The sequence below is a fragment of the Helicoverpa zea genome, chromosome 31 (genome assembly GCF_022581195.2).
Source record: "Helicoverpa zea isolate HzStark_Cry1AcR chromosome 31, ilHelZeax1.1, whole genome shotgun sequence".
Taxonomy (NCBI): Eukaryota; Metazoa; Arthropoda; class Insecta; order Lepidoptera; family Noctuidae; genus Helicoverpa; species Helicoverpa zea.
In genome coordinates, this window is record NC_061482.1 from 4,708,117 (window position 1) to 4,725,846 (window position 17,730).

The following is a 17,730-nucleotide window of genomic DNA, read 5'->3' on the forward strand; positions in this document are numbered from 1 at the left end:
CCAAAAAAAGGTAATATTCATATAATAAAATTGTTTTATTTATTCTTTGTTACAAGTACATTGAATTGAATGTGCGAACAGAATATTAATCAGACTCCGATTTGCTTGAGGAGGTGGTGTCTTCATCATCATCTTCGCCTACATGTATAATTATATTATTATCAATAACAGAATCAATCCTGATATCTCGGTCTAACAAAAGCCGGGTAATCAAATAAAAACAGATCGAAAACACTTGAAAAACGTGGTCTATGCGCACGAAACGACAACGGACGACTGTTTTAGCGTCACAAAATGGCGGCCCATAACGCCATTTGGGGTTACCATTTTTAATCTAAGTATAAAAATGCGGTTTGGTCATAGTTTTATTTTTATATTTCATAAACGTTATAATTAAGTCTTATAGTCCATTATTTTCCAATTCTTAAAAAGAAAATCAAAACGTATTATTTTATATTATAACTGTATAAGAACAGATTACTATACTTGCCTGTTATTTTTAGCACAGCACTACAAAATATAAACCGCTGACATAACCTTGTAATAGCGCAGTATAGATTTAGAAAAATATTGTTTACCAAGTTATTTGACACTCAGTTTGGCACAAAATTATAACATTCATTGATTATTGATATAATAATGTTGTTTTAATGCTCCTCAATTGTTAAAACGGTAAACAACCAGCAAAAATATTTTTATCGTAACTGCAACGCCATTGCAAAGTTACGTCGTCAGTTCAATCGCGACGTGTCAGGAACGCATTCTCTGAATGGCCGAACTATAATGAAAACCAGATGATGATATTGTAACAGTCTGTCGGACAAACACTGGATTCGCAATCGCTACAGTAAAAATAAATACCCGTTAAATGTAGGTGAATGTTAAACTGGCATTTTAAAATTAAATATTTTTGGGATTACCACGTTTTTTTTTTGGTAAAAATTTTTGGTTTGTTGTCATGTAATATTGAAAAGCGTGTCTAAATAGTTTAACATTGAGCTGCGGGATTGTTCGAAAGTTTTCATGGTCCTGGTACCTACATGAAGGCTCGAGAACGAACACTATGGGTTTTAGTCAGTAAGATGTTGTGTTAGGTCATTTAATGATTTTCTACCATAAAAAGGTTAGGTAAAAATGTATAAAATATTTATCCACCTTACGAGCTTAACGTGTTTAATTTCATTCGAGCCACAGGGATTTTTATATTGCATCATGTCGCTTAACATAATTTTATTTAACCGCAACATTTTCTCAGAAAATGATATGAACAAGCCGAGCACTAACACAACGCTCTCAGGTCTAAGTCGTCACGACACCCGCAGGGAGGCAGAACAAATCCTATTATTTCAAAGAAATTGCGGATTTTTAAAGCGTAAGTAACGCTCAACTAGTATATAAATGAAAGTATACTTAGAAAACTTAAGAGAAAACTCCATGTTGACGTACACTCGGGACCAATGAATTTGAGTCAGTTACAAAATAATCTGAATTTTTAAAACGATGAATAATGCACAGTGGGATTTTGATGTAATATTTTTTTAGCAAAGTTCTATACGTAAGAGATTCAAAAAAATAAATTTGTTTGTAACCCTTTTTTTTTTGCCAAAAAAGCGGAGTTTTCATGATCGAAAAATTTCAGTGAGGGGTTGAATTAATTGCAAGCCAGTGTAATCAGTGGCCGAGCATTGTAGAACTCTCTAACTTCAACGATATTCAGCATCTTAGGAAAACGGCAGAACACACAAGTATTCCGGCTATTGGTAAGTTAAAACTTTCTTAAAACTGAGATTAAGTTTACCGCTTGTGCAAGCTCTCGTATGCAACTTGCAGAACAATGCATCTAAAAACTTTTAATTAGCTACGTAGGTATATTAAAACTACCGCTTAAACACCGACCGTTTGAAAAGCTTTTTAAATTATAACGGTTGTTTCAGCGTCGGCTTTTTTAACGTCAGCTCTTTCCTGTGGCTCATATAATGTATTTTTAATATCTATAAAACTTTGCTCTTTTGTTCACAGTGTTTGAAGTGTTAAATCTATACCTGCTTATTATAAATAGTAGGTGTGTTTGCGCTTTTGTATTACTGTGGTGTAATCTCTTGGAAGTATTAGACAGATTTTAGATTTTCATATGACACACAAAAACAACCAAGCATCAACTAATACTTGAAAGAAAATTTTCACACTATCCTCGTGTGTATGTTTACCTAAATGTATGTTAATTTTCAAAATACACTTTATCATCACAAGTTGTTATAAATAAAAAAAAATGCAAGAAACAAACTCACAAAACTGTAATCAAGTAAACGTAGAAGTTGTTACCAAAACACAAAGTCATGTACGTAACATTTTGTCGAAATGTTATAAGTTTTCAGCTAGCAAAACAATATATTCCGTACAAAGCTATAGAGGGACGATAAAAATAACTTTATCTGATTTCAATATCGGGCGTTCGGGAAGTTCTCAATGTTTGTCCGTAAGTGGCCGAGTTGTAAACTGTAAGTGTAGATATTGGCTTTATTTTACGATACGCTCTCTGAAATTCAATTCGACTTTTGTGGAACGTGGTATCATTCAAACTTTTGATTCGAGAAGCCGAAATATAAGTGTCAATGTGTTGCGCGCTAAATTCTTTGACTATCCTGAATCACCAACGCATTTTTCAATATGCTGGGGTTTTTTGGGTATTCCAATATCCTTCTAGTAAATGGTAAGTTTTCAAGGATGTTTGTTTGTTGTTAGTATTTAACGAAAGAAACACTGAATGTCAACTAAGAAAACTTGAAAGTAATATGACGTATACATAAGGATAATGTATAGGCTAATGTTATCTGAGTGCGAGAAGTAGTCCCCAGAGGAAGCAAGTCATACCGATTGTGGAAGCTAGTTTTTACGAGTACAAACTTATCTGCAATATTTATAAATTGATAACGACCAATCACAGCTTTCCGACGGCAAAATTAAAATTTGCAGTTGATCGTATCTGGGAATATTTTTTATGCACTACACGAAACGTGTTTCATTTTGAAAATTGATTTTCCGTACTGCCCAATTAAGTTATCAATTAGGAAAAAATAAAATATAAAAATATTTTTTGCGTAAAGGTAACCGACTAGTGTGTTTATAGACTTAAAAAAATGTTGACGAGTTAATAACAACAGCTTCAATTTGGCTTTCAGATATACGAAATTGAATTTTATGAAGATAAGTCAATATTTGATTAGCAAAAACTCAAACTGGTCAGCGAAAAATATTATTCGAAAAACTTAAATCTCGACTGCGTAGACTTGGTAGCAAGTTGAATATTTACACTTTGCGTTTCTTACCTACTACCCAAGAGGATTCCCAAGCAAGTGTTCCACAGAAAAAAGTCTTTGAGGATATCACCGGCAATCTCCATCCTTTTCATCACAAAGCAATCGTGGTATCTCGAAAGAAAATAAAACTATTAAGTATTTTGCTTTAACCAGAAAATACTCCATACCTTTAAAATCTATTGAAACTCGTATATCATTCATTGACAGAGAATAGGATACTTTTGGTCTGCGTGGCCACGCTCTTTTAAAACCTTTTCCATTTTACAAAAAATAGTGGCAGACAGGTATCTATCGTAGGCGCTCATCTATCACAGACACGTACATGGGTACATGTACCACGACAAAGTACAATAGTACCCACGTTATACCTACAGCAGAACCTGTTCTATGATTTTTATTTGTGGATAAAAGTATAGTTTCCACTTAAACTTATAGAGTACCATCATCAGTAATAACCATCAGTCAAGCACAATATTATTTGCAGTTATACCCAGAAATATGACAGATCAATTAGTCAATACGGTTGAACAATTTCTGTTCACAAACATACGCATGTTCTACTAAACAAATATTCGATTTAAATGTTTGGCAACTGCACTGCGTTCGGATTGTGTCCCTTCGACAATGCAGTGACATTCCCAGAATTATCCCCCAGCAAGGTATTTATCAAATACATGCGACATACATGTCCGGATCTATTGGGTATTAGATTACATGCAACAGTATGATATTGTGTATGTGTTTAGAAGCCACACGAGACCAAATCATGCGTTTCGTGTGATCATCCGTGAGACTGAGAGATTGATTCATCAACACTGCCATTATTCTTGCAACAATCTCCAATATACAACAACAGTGCAGAATACTGAGAGGAAAATACATATTTTTGTGGGCAAAAACTAATGTTCGGATATTAATGAAAAAGAACAAAGGTTGGCCAGTTCGATAGAGAGGCGAAGGCAGTGTGTGGGTGCATAGCAAAAACAATGGTGCCGACGGCTGGCGAGCGCGCCGCCAACTTCATTAGGAACACAGAGGGGCCAATTAGACAAATACGTGGACAAAATAATTGACAACTGCACGGCGATCGTGTTTTATTTTTGGGAGTGCATATAAAGCCGGTCGTATGTTTCACAGCTTGTAATTAAGCGTCTCATAGCGGTTTGAAAACCCCTCTTTTACTAACATATTTTTGAGATAAAACAGGTTTGATTTGCGCCTTTTTCACGTTTTATCCAAAGTTTGCATCGTTCAAAGCAACGTTTATTTTATGTAAAATGTCAATACCATGATATATGAAACTACGGATTATGTAGCATAAACACTCCGTAAATACCAGGATGAAATTATGTAACGAACCTTAATATTTAATAGTATATTGTGTGAGCCAAGCCAATTTGGCAGCTTTGTATTACACGATAATAATGTAAATTACGACGATTGCAACTGTAATAGTCCATATGTAATAGTAGATACCTATTCTTTGTAAAGTAGGTTTTCGATAGTAAAAAGTTGCTGCAACCGACTTAAACTTTAGCTTTTAAAGCCGTCAGCAGTATGCATTGCATTCGATTCTCCACAAAACGATCTAACAAGTACTGAAAACTACACGAAAACTCATTCACTGGTTTTTGAGATTGGATTGAGATAGACGAGAGCATTTTGCTTCAAAAAATGTCCTGATAAAACCTACAATTTTTACAGTTTTGATAGTTTCATATTTTATCACCCTGAATATTATTAACGGTTTATAATTTGATCCGCTCACAGATGGATGGAGCTTACTCGTGCGTACCCTGGTTAGTTCCGAGTGCTGGACAGCAAATAGCTGTGCTTATAGCACAAAGAACATTCTGTGACCGCCGCTGATTTCCCTGAACTACGACCCAAATTAGCAGTTTATACGTACGAGTATGTTGCATTTGCTGTGATTGTGTTCGATACCACAATGCTGTACTCTATAACTATACTAAGAGCACAATGCTAACTTTTACTCGGCTGACAGTTTTCGGCTCATAAATTAGTATGAAATGGAAGTACGCAGATTACAAGGAGCAGGTATTAGACCGACAGAAAACTTTGGTTGGGTCAACTGTTTATTACGTTTACTGTTTAGTCTGCATTGTATGCAGATACCCTAATTGTATAAAAGTGAGTGAAAATCTTTTGGATTTCCAAAAGGTTTATGCACACTTCTATTTCACACTTTGCCTAATAACAGGCAAGTTGGCGAATGTTCATGACAATCCCGAATAGTCAAGTAGATATGGTTTCTTACCTTCTGAAACGTGTGGTATAAAATTGGAAGAATTGGGAAGTAGTAACCTCAAGAAGCGGGTGCAACCGTTGGCGGGAGCTAGCGTTTCCATAATATCAAAGTATGTAGGCATATACCGATCGAACTATAATATGTTCTGCACTACTTTATTCCGAGAAAACAAGGAAAAAGTAATTTACTTATAGCTAGTGAGTAGGTGAAGTTAATAACCAACAAAACTTTACTCATTATAAGTTTGCTTCGTAATGTTAAGCAAACAGAATGTTATATACAAATAATTGAATAATGAAGCTTCGCACAAATTTATGGCCGATAATAGTAGTTAGTTACTGTTTAATTTATATTTTATGAGTATTTAAGTTCGTAACGGAACCAAGCTTGACTTTTTACTAACCACTTTTTGACTGTATAACTTTTTTTACTGACTCATGACAGCATAGACGAAACCCAGTCTACAATTGAGATATAGGTTAATGCAGGTTTTTTATTGGAACACTCAAAACTGAAAAATATAAGTACCAACTGAAGTTTGTAGGGCACATTCTCTGTATATTCACTGCATATTTCATACATCAAATTAATGATTTCAGGTCTTTCACTGAGCCCATAATCACTAATCACCCACAAGTCTGGAACTCTAAAAAAATCAATACCTAGGTACTCGTATTCTCGCACGTTTTTTACATGTCCATGAAAATATGGAATAACTCGTTTAGTTTTACGAACATCGCGTCGTTCGGGAAAAAAATATAGACACGGTAACCATTTTACCTAGCTATGAATTTTTCAATTTATTTCGCAGATGTTAAAGAATTCACAAACCCATCAAGTTGCAATAAGTTTTTGATTGGCACTCGCAGGTAAGTTTGTTTACAGACTTAAACGATTGTGGGCGTAAGTTAGACTGTTAAACATGTGCCTACTTAGTTAAAAGTTGAAGGACTAAACGTCTCAACAAAATATTTTTAAAGAGTTGCACTAGTTTCTTGGTTGTTAGAGCGTGTAAAATGCAGTTATTTTAAATAGGCAGTGAGTTTAGCTAAGTTTTTCCAACAATAAAATTTTCTTAAAATCACTCATGCACACGTTCAACTGTTTAGACCTTGGATGTAAAGCTTTTAATGGACGTTGGAAACCAAAAAGTCTGACATCCGACCTAACCAAGGAGTATCACGTTAAAAGGTAACTAAGTTACGTAGGTCACCGTCGCTTCATTTAAAAAAGGTGGCCTGCAGCGGCATCTGGTTAAACTGGAAGCTGACCTCGATGTAATTGAGAAAAAAGACGTAAACGATGTTGTAATACAGCCTTACTTTCTGATTATGCGAGAATTTAAAACAATATGCTGGATTTATTTTGACATGTAATATGAAAAGAGTTGAAAATATTTCTACATTGTGGAACTTTATTATTTCGACGGTATACATTAAGTACCTTTCCATATAATTACTCGTATAATCGTAGCACATTTATTAATTTGACTATTAAAGAAATTTCAAATATATTCCCTGCCTGAATTTTAAGTCACAAAAAATATAAATCCACGTCCGTATTTAATAAAGCTGGACCAAGAAGTAAATTCCTCTGTCCGTAGGTCACTGTCTAACTACAATTTCATTTTCCGCCGACCATTTGCCGAGTATAATAAGTGAAGTATAGTAATGCCACTATAGTCCGGGCTCCGGAAGCCTGCATAATGCATATATGAAGCATACGAACAGGCTACAAGTACGCATGCTTGTATTATATAAGCACACAACTTGTATACCACAATTACATTAAGAGTACTTGCACACTGTTGACTAAACAGTCGGCCGACATCTGAAACGATTGTCAATTGTTTTGGTAAGTATAATCTCGATTCTAATCAAAGTTTTCATTCGCTCTGATACCGGCTAAGTTTCTGATCTTTGTAATGTGCATGCTACCATTCATCTTCATACTGGTTTATGGGCCAAAACTATCGGCCGACTAAAAGTTTCTAGTGTGCAGCATTTACATTAAAGGCCGAGCATTACGGTAGTCGGTAGATCCATCTCGGTTAGCTTTTGTAACTAATGAATTACTGAAACATTCGCTAAGTCGTTGAGATGTTGAGAGCAGCTAATTTGGTTCTTAATCAGGTAACATGAAATAATAATGAAGGTATACAAATTAGTTCTCAAATTAGTTTCTGGAATTCAGTGTAACAACAAATCTATTGAAATGTTATTTGCTAGCTTCCACGAGTGGTTTCATCCGCATCAGTGTACCACAATAAATAGCCTAAAGAATCCCCTTATAAATGAGCTATCTAATACTGAAAGTTTTTTTTTTTAGAGTAATTATTCTTAAGATTAGCGCATTCAAGCAAATATACCAACGAGCAAACTCTTCAGCTTTATTATCCAGTAGCTTCTGCCCGCGACTTCGTACGCGGATCCTGTCCCTTATGCCAGCGACTACGGGGTCAGCAAAATCAAAGATCTGAATAGTCTGATATTGAATTTTAAGGGCCCGTTGACTTGAAAACAACGGGATAAGCATAACCATTAGAAACGTTCCATATATTAATTTTTTGTACTTTAACGGCAAAAGCACAGCAGACTAAACAAAACGCTGAGAACTGAACCGCAATAGACGTGACCATAGGGATAAAAGTAGTGATTCTAATTAGTCCGCATTAAGTTGTGTGGGGCAAAAATATTACACGTATTATTACCTAAAAAGACATTAAATAGATGACAAAGTCGTGGTGACTTAGTGGAAGTCGTGGTGGTTTAGTGGGTAGAGAACCAATCTCTCAAGTATGAGCGTGCGTCTTTGATTCCAGGTCTGGCAAGTGCCTGCCAATGCAACTTTTCTAAGTTCGTATGTACTTTCTACGTATATTTTGGATACCAATGACCGTTATTTGGAGGGGATGTTAAACTGTAGGTTCCGGCTATCATTGAACATTCTTGGCAGTCGTTATGGGTAGTGAGTCTTACCAAGGGGTGTTGGGTTGAGCGGGTAACCGGGTTATGGAGCAGATCAGATAGGCAGTCGCTCCTTGTAAAACACTAGTACTCAGTTGCATCGTGACTGGAAGTCGACCCTAACATATGTAATTGGGACAAAGGCTCTTGAGATAATAACGACAATAATAATGAGATATAGGCACCGCAGGACATCTGAGGCTGATGACGGGGAGTAGCGACCCCGTGGGGCTATATATACTGAGTTCTCCAGGGAGAGTATACTGTACCCCCATCTCCGGCCGGTCGGAGTGAACCATGACGTGGGTAGGTCTCACGCCTCTGGCTTGGCTTGGCCGTCCAGAGTGGAGCAGGATTAGTAGCCCTGCTCGGAGGGTAGGTGCCTCATGGGAAGCACAGGGAGCGCGTAATCTGCGTTTAAAGTCCGCCGAGGTATCCTTACCCTTCAGCCGCTCATGTCCCTGTTGCCCTCTTGTTGCTATTCAGTGACTGGTTCCCGGGGGCCCAGTAAGTGAGGTGGCGAGTCTCCACCTGCCATTTTTACATGTAGCTAATACATTGTCATCCACTAATATCCCATCACAATAGCCCAATTAGTTTTCCTCCATAGTTAGCAATAGTTTAGCACAGAACCGGGGATTGTCTTTTTTTAACGACGTCCACCGGGATTGTCCTTGAGTTCATTTCTATAGTGTATAAAGGGATAATTGTCGGTTTTGTGTCACCATTTCATTAAAGTTGTCTCAAAAGGGCTTCAGCGTGTTGGCTTCGGCCCCACGTTTGCCTCCCAAAAATTAGGAACTCTGTAGTTCCGAGGTCTGGAAGAGAAATACAAAATAATAATGAGATATAACGCAACAAAGTCGGAGAGTGGGGGCTCGTGACGCCACGTCTAGGTATGTAAAATTTGAACTAAGCAGTGACTTAACACAAAATTCAAGCGTGTTATTATTTGTTTGTGAGAAGGAGAAAAGAAAAAATACGTGTCCATTATTTTAAGGTTATCTAAAAAACGGACTAATTACTTTTTTGATTCACCATACCTATTTCATAACATTTATTTCTATACATTTCAAGTGTAGTATTGCTCTTGAAGTTCCACATCAGGTGTTCCAGATCTTCGATATTTATACGTCAATAGAGAGTGCTTATCAGATTGAACCACTTTTGCTAAAATGTCATACCTGTATATGGTACAGAGAAGCTGGGCTCTTGGGGTTCCACATCAGGTGTTCCAGATCTTAAAATTTATTATCTCAGCTGAAAATGCTCATCACATGAAACAATTTTTGCCATGGCACCATTTTTGTATCTCTTATAGTTTTGTTGGTCTGTTGAAGTTCTGCATCAGGTCTTCAAGTTTCGAAGATAAATTATAGCCTATATGTTGACCAGGCTTAATACAACAAAGAAAAAATCATTGAAATCCGTTTAGTAGTTCGGAAGATTAGCGTGTACAAACAAACATACATACAGACATACAGACAAACAGACAGAATTTTTTTTGGATTTGTGCTCCATTACTGTTTCTAAACCCCACCCAATTATTATTTTTTTAATATATTCAATGTACAGACACAGTTTTTTTACAGATTTATTATATGTATAGATAGTATACAATAGGCATACCTCTAGTATACAAATGTAGATACTTAAGTACCTTAAAGAGTTTTCGTCTATGCCGTCAAGCGTTACTGACCTATGTAAGGACCTCTAGATTTTTTATTCAGATAAGTCCCGGGACATAGGTGGCCGGACGATGTTTTGTTCAAAAAAATCTCTAATCCGTGAAATTTCCAACATGTAGCCATTTTTGTTATCGCAGCCTAATAGGATTAAGCTATATAAATTCATGCTAATATACATTTTGAAAACAGATCCAAATCCTTTACAAAGTTGTTTGTTTTGTTATAGATACTTACTTCAGTTGAAATAATTCGTGTTACGAACTCCGAAATTAATCAGGCTTCACAATAAATAGACATATAACATTATGATATAATTCATTATGATCTGCCTAGCCTTTTTCCCAACTATGTTAGGTTCGGCTTTCAGTCTAACCGAATGCAACTGAGTACTAATGTTTTACGTAATGCGTGACTGCCTATCTGACCTCCTCAACCCAGTTACCCGGGCAACCCAGCCCTAGGCAAGACTGGTTGTTAGAATTACGGGCTTCTTCTTCTATCTATCTATATAAATAAAAATGAATTGTTGTTCGTTAGTCTGATTAAAACTCGAGAACGGCTGGGCCGATTGAGCTGATTTTGGTTTTAAAATGTTTGTCGTAGTCCAGGGTAGGTCTAAACGGTGAGCAAAAATTGCGAGTAAGATTTTATTTTAAGACTTACTAAATACCTATGCCTCTAATAATTGGCGGTACGAAGTTCGCCGGGTCAGCTAGTATTATAATATAACTCAATAATAACTGCCTCGTTGGTCTAGCTGTCGCAAGTGCGGCTGCTGAGCACGAGGTCTCGGGTTCGATTCCCGAGTCGGGCCGAAATCGCTTTGTGGGTTTTAGAAGACTTTCACAAAGCAGCCCGGAGCCTGGAAGTTGGTGATTGATACTCCCGTGCATCGGAGAGCACGTAAATGTCGGTCCTGCGCCTGATCTCTCTCCGGTCGTGTCGGATTAGCGTCCCATCGGGCTATGAGAGTTAAGGAATAGTGAGTGCACCTGTGTCTGCGCAAATGCTCGTGCACTATAATATGTCCTGCGTAGTTGGCTAATCTCCTTACGTGAGAACAGCCGTCGTAGCCGATAATCGGCTAGGAGGACATCATCATAACTCAATAGAAATAAAAAGATTTGTGACAATCGACAGTCTATCCAAATGTTAGTACTTAAACGTTACTTCATTTAAGTAACCGTAAGTAATATAAGTATACATACATGTATATCTAAGTTACACATATTATGTATGCGTTAATGGTTAATACGTAGGTAGGAGGGCACCACGCGGAAGTCCGGTCACGGAGTTTCGGAATTTGGTTCAAACATAGATGATGCGGTTTCATTTACGTGCCTCCCTTAAAACTCTTTAAGATGAATTGTAAAGTAGGCAAGTACATAAATGTATAGTAGCTTACAACCAGTCAAACTCAATAGTTTAGTTAATGAACTGTCAAAAACGGTTACTCTTTAAGGGATTTGTATGGAAAAGTGAACTCTTTCAACTGCGAATTTTTCACGTCAAGCTGTACTGTAGTTATACTTTACTTCGCTAATAACATTTTTTGTATCGAAACTATGAATGAAAGTTGTAACGTTTAGTGTAGTGGTAGGTAGTATAGTGAAATAAAAAAAAAAAATTTAGTAAATGATATACAAGTCTATATTCTATAAAAAGATATCGGCAGAGCCGGGAGTGAGTTTAGAAATATCGAGCACGCGTTAAGTTCCAGCCCGCTTTAGAAACACCACTATCCTGTATAGTCAGGCAGCTCGGCAGCGGTCAGGCGGGGTAGGTGTGCAGCGCGCTAGTAGATGCCGGACGCGTAGGTAGATGCAGGACACGTAGATAGGCGCGGCACGCAGGTAGGCACAGGCACGTAGGTAGGCACAGGCAGTAGGTAGACACAGCACGTAGATAGGCGCACTTTAGGTAGGTGCACTACGGTAGGTGCACTGGAGGTAGTCTGGTACTTGAACCCCGATCTGGGGTATACACTGATTCTAATAGTGATTTTAAAAGCACAATAGTTAATTTAGGATAAAATTAAATGCGATATACCAGCGAGTTAAAAACCAACATAGACCAGTACTGTATCGGCTCGCGGTGTCGTGCTAGTGCGTCTCGCGATTGACCGCCGGCTCTGCTCGCGTCGCCTCATAGAAGGAATAGTTCGCCGAACCGGTTTCCGTCACCCGTCAACGGCGCACGGCTCGCGGCGCGCGGCTGAGATATAGCAAGTCTAGTATTTTTAAATATTCAAAATATAACGTACAACGTTACAAAGTCACAATATTTTAAGATGCCATACCATATGAATATGATACAAGATTTTAATACTGACCTAGTTAACTACCCAGTTAAGCGAAACTACGTTATTCGTTCACAAAAAACTGTCGAAATGGTAACAAATTCAGGCGTGAGAACTGATAATACGACACCCTCAAATAAAATACATTGCAACTTCAAAATATATCGATGAAAAGATTTACATAATTCGGAAGATAAAGGTCATGCCATATATGAACGGCACTGCACGGCACTGTACGTCGTATCTCTTATATGATGCTACTGCAAGCTCACTGCACCCCGCCGCCCGTTGTCTTTTTATAATGTTATAAACGTTATAAATGTTATTGAAGGAATTTCAACATATTTGTCACTGAAAAGCAAGAAAGTCTGACAACCAGTCTTATCAAGGGATACCGGGTTGCCGGTGTCAATGGGTTGATAGATAGTCAGTCGGTCCATGACTCAGTTGCATCCGATGAGACTGGAAGCCAACCCCAACATAGTTAGGAAAAGGCCAGCAATTATGATGATGAGATACGATTTAGGAATAAATTCTAAAAACAAGCTAATCGCTGTGTTGAAGCTTCACCGTGTCGTTCCGTTCATGTGTGCCATGACCTTAAAAACGGAATTATGTTTTTTGGTATTCAACCTGTCGGGTTCGTTTGTGTGAATTGTCAGGAGTTAATTGAATATAGAGCTCGTGTTTCATCGGTAAAACCGGTGGTTTTGTCGTCTCTGCAATTGCAAATAACTTTATGTACGAATGTAAGCGGATAATCTTGAAATGAAGGCGGGCCTTTTTTAAAAACAGGCAGAAAAAACTTTTTCTACTTTGTACGTACGTTACGTATGCAATATTGAAGCTTAGCGTTCCTTTTTTCATATTCCATCTTCATTTCTGTACATTAATTGGAACCTTCATTAAAACAAATCTTTTTGAAATAGAACCATATTTACTTACACATAATTTTTAAATTGAACATGTCATTTTCCGTTCGGAATAGAAAAAGAAAATAAAATTTTGCTTGGTCAAATGATGTACCTTAGCGCACGTAACTAGGGTCATATTACGTCCATTAATCATAGACAATGTTATGTAACGATGAAAAAAGTAAAAAAGGAAAGCTTCAAATAAAAAAACAATACATTACACTATCAGAAACGAAAAAGTAAAGTATAAAAACACACAAAGCGGCCAACTTTTGAAACAGTTGTATTGTCACTAAAAGTAAGTACCTATATGTACCTTTCTAAAAAACTCTCAAAGCCAAATAAAAGTCGGCCAATGAAATACAAAAAAATAGTTATTGAAATGAGATAGTGTTTCTGCGCTCTTTATTTACATTTATGGATATAAAGTTATATATTTTCCCCGGCATATCGAATATCGTCACAAAATAACATTTGTATGATCAGACCAGGGTCAGAATACTCACGCACTCCGATATACTGTTGGATGGATATTGTGTTTTGCTAGTGCAAAATATTTTAGTAACTTAGCTATTACTAATGAGAAGGAGCTCGTGGCTAAGTCACAGCCTTACGGATCCATCATTTTAGTAGCTTCATGACGAGTTTCTCCATAGCAAGCTGTTATTTGAACATCTTCATTCAGGTATCCAGAGGCTAGAAAGTCTGACATCCAGACTTACCTAGGTTTATAGACTTTTAAGGGTAAATGGGTTGAGTTCAGATAGGGGATAGGCAATAGTATAAAACGCTAGTACTCAGCTTTATCAGGTTAGACTTGAAGCCGACCCCAAAAATAATTATAGTTGGGAAAAGGTTAGTCAGATGAGCCATTACTTATGAACTATGTATGTTCCACGTAAAAACACCGCCCACAATGTTTATACAGAAGTATTCAATCCAAAAGACGGGTAAAATCTTTTGTGAGTAATGCGAAGTTGAAAACATGAGGAATTAAAAACAATGGAAAGTAAACGCGGATGAAAGCGGAGTGCCGAAACTATAGCTTTTGCAACATTACACTAAAAATTTTCCGTTTTCTACAAAAACAGTACACAGGTAACTATGCTAAGCGAGGTACAGACTAACGGCCAGTTTCTTCATCAAAAGTTAAAGTTAAAGTAATGTCTAAAGTAAAAGTAACGGTCAAATTCGTTTTTTCAAGGCTAAAGTGACAGCAAAACTAATAGAAAAATTGAATTTAACCGTTACTTTTACTTTAGACATTACTTTAGCCATAACTTTAACTTTTGATGAAGAAACTGGCTGTAAGTCATATAGTTTGAATAATGTTTTTATGCATTCCACTTTATCGCGGATGAGTTTTTAGACTATTGTTACATTTTTAGGTATCGGAAAATCAATTGGATATTTTATTTTTACAGTGGCTGTGAAAATTGAAGGAAATAAAAGGTACTAAAGAAAGAACGGTGGTTTTTTTTCTGTTTGGATTTAGTGCTTACCTCAAAAATCTATGCATACAGAATTTACTGGTAATGTTATGAAATGCATTTGAATTTCGCTACCAAAAATCACTTCAGATGAAAACAAAATTTGCGCCCGTTTTACTGTTCACAATAAACACAGTAACTGCAAAACGGATTTTCACGCGGTTTTCATCAATAGGTACATGTAGTTGATTGATCAGGAATTTCGACCAAAGCCAGGACCAGTAGTTAGTTAACCTTTTATGTTTGAAACTAGCCATTTTCCCGCGGTTCCACCTACGTCCCATGGGAACTACTGTGAGTACCGGGTTAAAATATAGCCTATGTTCCTTGGGAAAAGTCTAGTTTTCCAACCGCGAAAGAATTTTAAAATCAGTTTAGTAATTCTGGAGCCAGGGTACAAATAAAAAATGTTTCCTGTTTATGATATTAAGTCTAGATAACTAAGTAACGTAGAACAGACATAGACTAAACGAGTCTTAAATTGCAATAGAGCTTAAGTATGATAGGTCTGTGCAATGCACGGGGACAATAAGTATCTGATACCGTTGTAGTATTTACTGTTAATACAACTGTGGCCCGCGACGTGGCTTACCAAGTTTTCCATGTAGCCCAGTATTATGTTGTACATATAAAGAAAAGTTTATCCCGTAGTTTTGTGATATTGTGTGCCGCGGCCGTGAGCTGTCACTGGGTACAAAGCAGTTTATGGTACTGTACAACATTATTATCTGCAGCTGGTTCCGTGTTTATTCAATGTCTTGTGGTATATGTCTCACTAAGGTCAGGGTCACTGTATTTAGTAATTTGAACAAACACATAACCTTATAGTTTTCTACTACTTACTGAATTCCCTGAGCGGTTGGAAGCATCCTGGGCTTTATAACAACCAGCTCTTCCATTATAGGTTCTTAAATAAAGTATTTCTAAAGAATTGTAAAATAATCGCGTATTGTCATGAACATGTTCCAAAAGGTCACGATAAAAAATAAACAATAGGTACGTTTAATAGTAAAATCAAAACAATATTAAGTATTTCAGCTTCAGAGTGTCTGAAAGCAGTGTCGATACTTTCGAATAATAATCTGTATTAGGATTTGTGGCTTATGTAGAAGCGGGAGAGATTTGTCGCGAGAAAAGGGGGTTGTCGGTGAATTAAGTCGAATGGCGGCGACGATCGAGAACATTCGACGAACGCAATCAACGGTGAAACCAAATTCTCACTTCCATTGACGATTAAACCATAAATCGACGGCATAACGCTTTACTGATTCATTTTAAAAACAATGTTCGTATTTAAACAGTTCTTGCACGCAATTAATTTCCTTTAAAAAGTAATGGACGAATTTTCAGGTCACTGACCCGTATTCCAGTGCACTGACCACAAATTGACTCTAGGCAGTGAATTTCAGTTTGTCTCGAGGGAAATCAGGGATCAACATGAACCCACAATAAGTTTCTTGGGCCAAAAGATATGCTTGCGGCAAGAAAATAAAGCAGATGAGTAGTTTAATATACCTACACCTACACATAGAGAGCGCTGAAATAAAGACTGTAAATAATCGAGTGAAGTTATAAAGTCTGCTTCGTAACACTTTTATATGGCAAATATGACTTTTAAAAGTCAATAGTACAATTTATTGTAGTTTAGTTTTAATACGAGTACATGTGTTTCGTAAGCGTTTTCTCTGAATGGTATATTTTTTTCTGGTGCCCAGTGGATTCCTGGAACTGAAAGCTTTGTAACAAAGAAAAGCTTTGTAAATTTATTACAAGTAAATTATAAAGTAAATAATTAAAAATAGAAGAAAGGTAATTAATACTCGTAGTACGCTAGGAATTATAAACTAAGCCCTCATTTTAAAAAAATATAAGAAAGAATAAAAATATAAGAAGGCATTTGTGAGCTGCAATTTGCAGCCAAGGCAGCCGCTTTAATACTTACTTTTCAATTACTCTCAGTAGAAAGTAATTGGAAAAAAGTTTTATTTGAAAGCAGACACAAAGATTAAAAGCTTGCAGTTGTTGTTTCTTTAAAATATAGATCCTAGAGTTACTAATGAAGACTTGATCAAGTTCTCTTGTTAAAATGGCGCGTATTTCATAAATTGTTAGCTGCATTCTCCCGCGCTAAACAAAGGTAAGTACACACTTCATGTAGGCGGTACTCCAGCCAGTTTATGTGTCCGCATCTTTAATTTGTCTGCCGCATCGCCCGAGTAATCGGCTTTGCACATTTTGCGCGTTTGATTCACACACGGAAATTATATTTGGTCTGTATTTACATTAAGATTATGAGAATTATTAATACTGGTTTTCGCTTGAGGTTTATTTAAATGAATCTTTCCTCATTTTATAAAGAACAATTGATGTAAAACTGGATCAACTGGGAAAGTAAGAGTAAACACTGGTTGCATAAAACCTTCAGCAAGGAATGTACTCTGGAAAAAATCAATCTTACTTTGCGCTTATAAGAGGTTCTGCAACGTACCTTAATAATGAAAGATAGTCATTAATACTCGTACCTTTTTCCTTTTGCTTAAAATATTTACAAAGCAAACTAGGTCAGAGGTTAGATGCTCAAAAAGCGGGACTGTGTATTAGTTAGGAAGTCATAAGTATTTAGACAAATGCTCGAGTTGATCGTATTAACGACCCTGATTTCGGTTTTACTTCTCCATTTGGGACAAAGCGATTGAGTTAATATCATCCGTTTGGGATCCCAGATTATGTGCCCCGAATAGCGTGTGAGGTTCTTGTCTTTAACGACTGTTAGTCCTTCAGTGAGAT